Source organism: Rattus norvegicus, chromosome 11 (genome assembly GCF_036323735.1).
Source record: "Rattus norvegicus strain BN/NHsdMcwi chromosome 11, GRCr8, whole genome shotgun sequence".
Taxonomy (NCBI): Eukaryota; Metazoa; Chordata; class Mammalia; order Rodentia; family Muridae; genus Rattus; species Rattus norvegicus.
Genome location: NC_086029.1, coordinates 42876071 through 42882812, shown reverse-complemented (window position 1 = coordinate 42882812; position 6742 = coordinate 42876071). Strand labels below are relative to the sequence as shown.

The 6742-nt window shown below is 45.2% G+C and overlaps 1 long non-coding RNA gene across 1 annotated transcript; it reads right to left on the bottom strand.

Moving 5' to 3' along the window:
- Positions 1–2096: 2096 nt before the first annotated feature.
- On the bottom strand, positions 2097–6457 carry LOC134480968 (uncharacterized). The gene is made up of 2 exons (XR_010056042.1): positions 5979–6457; positions 2097–3849 (listed from the first exon to the last, which is right to left on the bottom strand). It is a non-coding gene; the product is annotated as an uncharacterized LOC134480968 (long non-coding RNA).
- Between the last annotated feature and the right edge of the window lie 285 nt (positions 6458–6742).

Genomic DNA, 6742 nt, shown 5'->3' with positions numbered 1-6742 from the left:
TGGTTCACCTCCATCCACCCCAAACATGCAATTACCCTGTAACATGTCACACATGTCACTGAGATTGGTTTCCTTACAAATGAACGAGTTACTCATATCCGTCAGCACCAATTACACAGTGGTTGTGCAGGACGAGTGAGGTACATGTTGGTGGATTTTATTTTATTTTCGTTCTCTTTTCCAGATTCCTGTTTACTGTGAAATATGTTTAATTGAGAGAATGAGTAATTGGAGTTGAATACAAGGCTACTTGGTTTGTTAGCATCGAAGAGAACGGAGAGTTGGGGGCTGGAGAGATGGCTCAGAAATTAAGAGTGTTGCTGCTCTGCTCTCCCAAAGGACCTGGGTTCAATTCCCAGCACCTACCTGGCAGCTCACAGCTGTCTTTTTTTTTTTTTTTAAATCTTTTTTTTTAAATTTATTCATTTATTTTTATGTACAGCATCCTGCCTGCATATGTGACTGCAGGCCAGAAGAGGGCATCAGATCTCATTACAGATGGTTGTGAGCCACCATGTGGTTGCTGGGAATTGAACTCAGGACCTCTGGAAGAGCAGTCAGTGCTCTTTTTTTTTTTTTAAAGATTTATTTATTATATATAAGTACACTGTAGCTGTCTTCAGACACACCAGAAGAGGGCATCGGATCTCATTACAGATGGGTCTCAGCCATCATGTGGTTGCTGGGATTTGAACTCAGGACCTCAGGAAGAGCAGTCAGTGCTCTTACCCGCTGAGCCATCTCTCCAGCCCCACAGCTGTCTTTAACTCCAGTTTCAGGGGATCTGATAACCTCACATAGACATAAATGCAGGCAAAACAAAGGCATATGAAATTAAATAAATAAATATAAGAAAATGTATGTGTGTGTGTGTGTGTGTGTGTGTGTGTGTGTGTGTGTGTGTGTCAGAGAGAGAGAGGCAGGGGAGGAGGGAGAGGGAGAGGGAGAGGGAGAGGGAGAGGGAGAGAGAGAGAGAGAGAGAGAGAGAGAGAGAGAGAGAGAGAGCGCATTAATTTAAAAGCCAGGTTTACATAACTGAGTGTGGTTTAATGTGCTTTCCCTATGTCTGGTGTCCATGGACTTGGGTTAAATTAGCCAGAATCTCTGATTTCTTTCTTTCTTTTTTTTTCATTTTCAAAAGAAGGCACAACCCTGCAGTTTTATGATAAATATCTCCGTATTACAAATTAATTGTGAGAAGTTCCCATAGATTCAGGAGTTTGAACACTTTGTCCTCAGCTGATGGTGGTCTTTGGAAAGTTCATGGAGCCTTCAGGAAGTAAAGCCTTGCTGGAGGAGGAGGGTCCCAGAAGGTGGGCCCTGAGGTTTAGTAGTATAAGCCCGCTTTCCTGTCTTCTCCCTGACTGTGTGTTCAGTGTGATAAGCTCCTTCCACTCCCATGATAGACTGTATCCCTTAAAACTGAAAGTCAGGAGAGCTGCTTCCTGGAACTGTTTCTGCCAGGGGTTTTGTCACAGCGACATAATGAATACTCCTTGTACTTCTTCCAATACTGGCAACAAATGCTAATATGTTAGGCCACAGAGAGCCAAGTCACCAAAAGTCTTACGGATGTGATTCAGCAGAGGCCTGCTGTTCTTCATCTTTGGGAGAAGCCCCTCTTGGGAGAGGTAAGATGTAAGGGCTGAGAGCCAGTGAGAAGCTCCGAGGTTTGCCTGACCCCTTCTGGTGTGGCTCCTTCAAAGGTCAGTGAGGTCTCATTCTGAAGGAGGAAGTTGGCTTGACACTTCCCTGGGGGTGCCTGAGGTCTTTGTTCAGATTGGATGGTGGCCCACCCAATGCCTCCCTTGCCCTTCCTCTTTCTCTATTACATTTTAAATTGAGTTTGTGTTCCCGAAGGGTTCACATGCTAGAAGTTTTGTCCCCAGCGTGGTGATGCTGAGAGTTGGTGGAAGCTTGAAGAATTAGGGTACAGTAGAGGGGGGAAGTTCTGGGAATATTGCCCTGAGGTAGAATTAATAGGTTCTCATTGAACCCTGGTGAGTTCTCACAATAGTGGGTTTATACAAAGCAAAAAACAATCCCATGAACTGTAAGGGTTCATGATTGGCTGAAGAATGACACCAGGACTTACATAGTATGTATACACAAAGAGTGGTTTATTCTGCAGAAGTCCAGCATACTGGGGTCTCCCATTACCAGAATAGAGAGACATCCAAGTGAGCTCACAGGCCTCATTTAAAGCACACTAGGGAGTTCCGGGGTAGGTGACCTCTATGTTAATCTGTTGGGTCCATCTCTAGGGACCTTTCATTACTGGGTTGTGGGGGTTGGGAACTTTTGGGGGAGGTCTGGAAACTGTTGCTGAGGAAGTACCTAAGGAAGTCTGGAAACTGCTGCTGACCCATTGTCCTGCTTCAGGCCTGGTGGTGGGGCAGCTTCCGAGGCCTGGGCTTGCCTGTAATTGCCCGGTTCTTGGGAACAGAGTTTTAGGCACCTTAACTGCCAATTTGAAGCCTCTCATGAAATCAGCCTAGCCTTCTCAGAACTTGGTGTCTTTTGCATATAGCTAGCTGTTCTTCTGTGTCTTCGATGAGATATAGCCAGAATGCTTACCAGAAACTGAACAGATCAAGCTATTTACTTGGAATTTTTGCCAAAAACTGTAAGCTAAACAATATTCTTTTCTTCATTCAGTACCCATACTCATGTGTTTTATTATACGGAAGAAATGGAATAATTTACCTCCTCTTAAACATCTACCTTGCAAGCTACAAACCAAGTCTGTATTTCAGTAGGCAAGCCCAACATACTGTAACCAAGTTATCTAATATTTATACCAATAAAGACATGAGAGGTATAAACTGAGTTTAAAACTAGTTAACTCGGTGAGGTAACTTTATTTTTCTTAACTGTATACAAAATATCTATTTACAAGCCCGATTCTATAACTAACCTGCTAGGACTTTAGAAATCTCTGCCATTCTACCGAGCTAGTCTACCTTTCTCTTGAGCTTCTCCAAACCCAAGAGGGCTCCTTAACTCCCTTTCCTAGAATACTGATTACCTGTGTTCCAGCAACTGCTTCTCTGTTGTTCCTGCAAGCCCTATCTCTCACCAGAAGCTCCTTCCAGAAGGCTCTTCCAAATTTGAAGAGAGCCTATCAAAGGTCCTTTGCTTATAGAAGTCTCTAGTTCCTCACCTACACTTGGTAGGCTGAACCATGCACGTCACAGTGGGGGGGGGCAGCACTTCAAGTCCAGTCATTAGGACCAAACCATTTCACCTTTACAGTGGGGTAGCTCAAGGTCATCCAGAGGACTTTGCTTTGGATCGTACATCGAAGACCTCAAGATCTCTCCCAACCAACTTGCTTTAAAATAGGAACTTTTCTTTCTTTCTTCCTTTCTTCCTTCCTTCCTTCCTTCCTTCCTTCCTTCCTTCCTTTCTTTCTTTCTTTCTTTCTTTCCTTCTTTCTTTTTTTCTTTCTTTCTTTCTTTCTTTCTTTCTTTCTTTCTTTCCTTCCTTCCTTCCTTCCCTCCTCCTCCTTCTTTTCTCCTCCTCCTCCTCTTCTTTTCTCCTCCTCCTCCTCCTCCTACAGAGGCTTTTAGAGGCACACCCAAACTGCTTCTTTTCAGAACACACCTGACTGCATTTTTCAACACAACATTTAAGCTTGTATATTTCGCCAACGATTAGGTTCTCTCAATACAGCCATCAAATATCCTGTACAATGTACTAGTGAGGTTGGATGGACATTTTCCTCACCACTTCAGAGAAAACTTTCTTGGGGAGGTTCACCGTGGGGCTCAGTCAGCAGAGTGCTTGCTTAGCATGCATGATGGCTTTCATCCCTTACGTGTGGAAAACTTGCATGGTGGAACGCACCTGTAGATGAAGTAGCAGAATCAGAAATTCAATGTCACCTTGAGTTATGGTGTGAGCTTGAGGCCAGCTCAGAGTACATGAGACCCTGCCTAAATAAAAAAAATAAACAGAAAAATTATTTGAGGGGAAAAACTTTGTACACACCTATTAAAAACATATGTGTGCTGGGTGGTGGCACAGACTTTAATTTCGGCATTTAGGAGGCAGAGGCAGATATATCTGTAAGTTTGAGGCCAGCCTGGTCCACAAAGTGAGTTCTAGGACAGCCAAGGATACACAGAGAAACCCTGTGTCAAAATAACAGCAAAACAAACAAACAAATAAACAAGCAACCCCCCCAAAGCCCCCAAAACAAGCAACAACACAAAAAACACCCCCAAACCCGTAAATCCTACATACATAGAGGGGACTTTAGCTGACTGACAGAGCGGCTGACCAGCCTGGACGCGGCCTTGGGTTACACCGCAGCAAGATACCAGAAGTACAAGCGCACCCTAGCCCTGCTCTGCACCTGTTTTCTGAGCTGGACCAGTGGTTTGCTATTTTTTTTTTAATAGGAGAGATTATTCTGTCCTTGCTCATGAGGAGCTGACGATTAGAAACGAGTCACGATAATGCCCAAGTACAACTTGTCCAGTCCAGCATTGTCTTGGAGTGATAAGTAAGCACAAAGAAAACCCAGTTGCTAGTGTTTTTTGCTTCTGCCAGCTGCCCACGGAAGTTACACGGGAGCGGTAAATCAGAGGAGGAGGCAGAGACCTCTCGGCTGTGCTGTGCTGTGCCTTTGGTTATCAGAGTTTATGTTAGAAAGGTGGGGTTTGATCTATCAGAAGAAATCCAGTTGCCATATCAAGATCTGAAATGTCTTTTGAGAGGATGAAAGCAGCCCTTGTTTCAGTGAGGGGGGAAAATCGAAAAGCAAGGCTGTGCGCTGGCTGCGAGGTGTGGTGCAGCTCTGAAGGTACCTGTAGATGGAACTGTATGATGGGTGAAAGCATGTGGACCACACGGAAGACAGGGAGGAGAGGCCGCCTTCCCCAGCTCAGGACGTCCACCCTGGGCCCGAGGCACAGTGCTCCCGCAGCCTCAGCTGCCTCTCCCCAGGGATATGGAAGTACATGCTTACTAGTGTCAGGTATGAGCGGGGTGCACACACCGAGTTCAAGGCTTTGCTTTGTGTCCTCTGTCATGTGCATGTATCGAGAGCTTTGTTTTCTTACAGAGCCCAGGTATGTTATATGAATATGTTTGCCTTTTAATCCCAAGTGCGGGATACGTGACTGCTTCTGTTCGTCCACAGCCGTTAGTCATGATTGTCTCATGCTCTGGGTGCCGCATGATTTTTGCCCTCTGCACAAAGTTTAATTCTGGGGACTCTGGAGAGGGTACAGATGCAAGGGTCCTGAGAGGGACCATAGAAGCTCAACACCCCTCATCAGTAGGAAGTAGTCAAAAGAAGCCTACATTCCATTTCTCCTCCTTCTTCCTATCCTACCTGGCATTGGGGAGTTGAAAGGGATTAGGGTAAAATAAGATATAAAAACCCAGGAAAACAGTAAAGAAAAAACATGCCAACATACACTGTGTAGTTGCTGCATCAGGGATGCAGTCACAGGCCTTGCTCTCAACTGAGCTGCTCTGTCTGTCTGTCTGTCTGTCTGTCTGTCTGTCTATCATCTATCTATCTATCTATCTATCTATCTATCTATCTATCTATCTATCTATCCATCCATCCATCTATCATCTATCAATCATCCATCTACATATGCCAAGACACGTGTGTGGCGTCAGAGAGTAACTTTGAGAAGGGTTCTCTCCTTCCATATTGGGTCCCGAGGCTCAAACTCAGGTCTTCAGGCAGCAGAGTGCCTTCCCCTACTGAGCCGTCAGCTCCTTTTATTCCCTATTCTGAGCTGTCTCAATCTCCAAGGCTGTGATCTTTTCCAGCTTCCCAAGTAGCTGGGTTTATAGGCCTGCATTACCAGGCTGAGCTATTCTCTCTCCCTGCCCCTCTCCTACTTCTCTATCGCCTCCATTCCTCCCCACTCCCAGACAGGGTCTTCTAATATAGCTCCCACTAGCCTGGAATTCCCTATGTAAATAGCCTTGAACTCCCGGGGTCCACCTACCTCTGCCTCCTGAACCTGGGGGTTACAGTCCTTTTCCCCTAGCCTGGCTTCTCACAGGCTGTGAAAGAAACATTTAGCCATCCAGATGATACATTTTCTCTTCTATTCAAAAAGAGAAGAGGTTCCTGAGGAGAGACCTTTTGTTGGTGACAGTAAGTAATAACCAAAAGCTTAATTTAGCACAATAGGCAGTTACTTTCCTGAGAAAATGGATACAAACACAACAGAATGACTGCTGGCTTTCAAGAAAGGTTTTGGTTTCTCTATAGAACAGCAGGGACAGTCCTGGAACTTACTCTGTGGCCTTGAGCTCACAATGATCTGCCTGCCTCTGCCTCCGAAGTTCCGGGGATTAAGGGTGTGGGCTACCGTGCCCCATCTTGGTAGATAGGGTGGGGTGTTGCGTATTTTCGGAATAGCGTAGAGTCCTCACAATTAGTACTTTGATATTCAAATCACTCCCACAGTATTTCAGAATATGTCTGTCTTTAGAGAAAGGGCCTTTATAGAGATGACTCAATCTGAGTGAGATTCCAGAGATCTCATACAGCCCGGTGTCCTTGAAAGGAGAGGAAGTTTATGCTACAGGAGGCTGTAGTGAAGAGGGAGGCCTTCTGTCAGTCTCCAAGAGGAGCCTAAGAGACTAGAACTGCTGACATCTTGCACTTCAGCGTCCAGAACCCTAGGGAGTAATTTTTGGCATGCATGTCACACAGTCAATGGTATTTCGTTACCAATCACTGGGGGGAAATCAAACAGAGGGT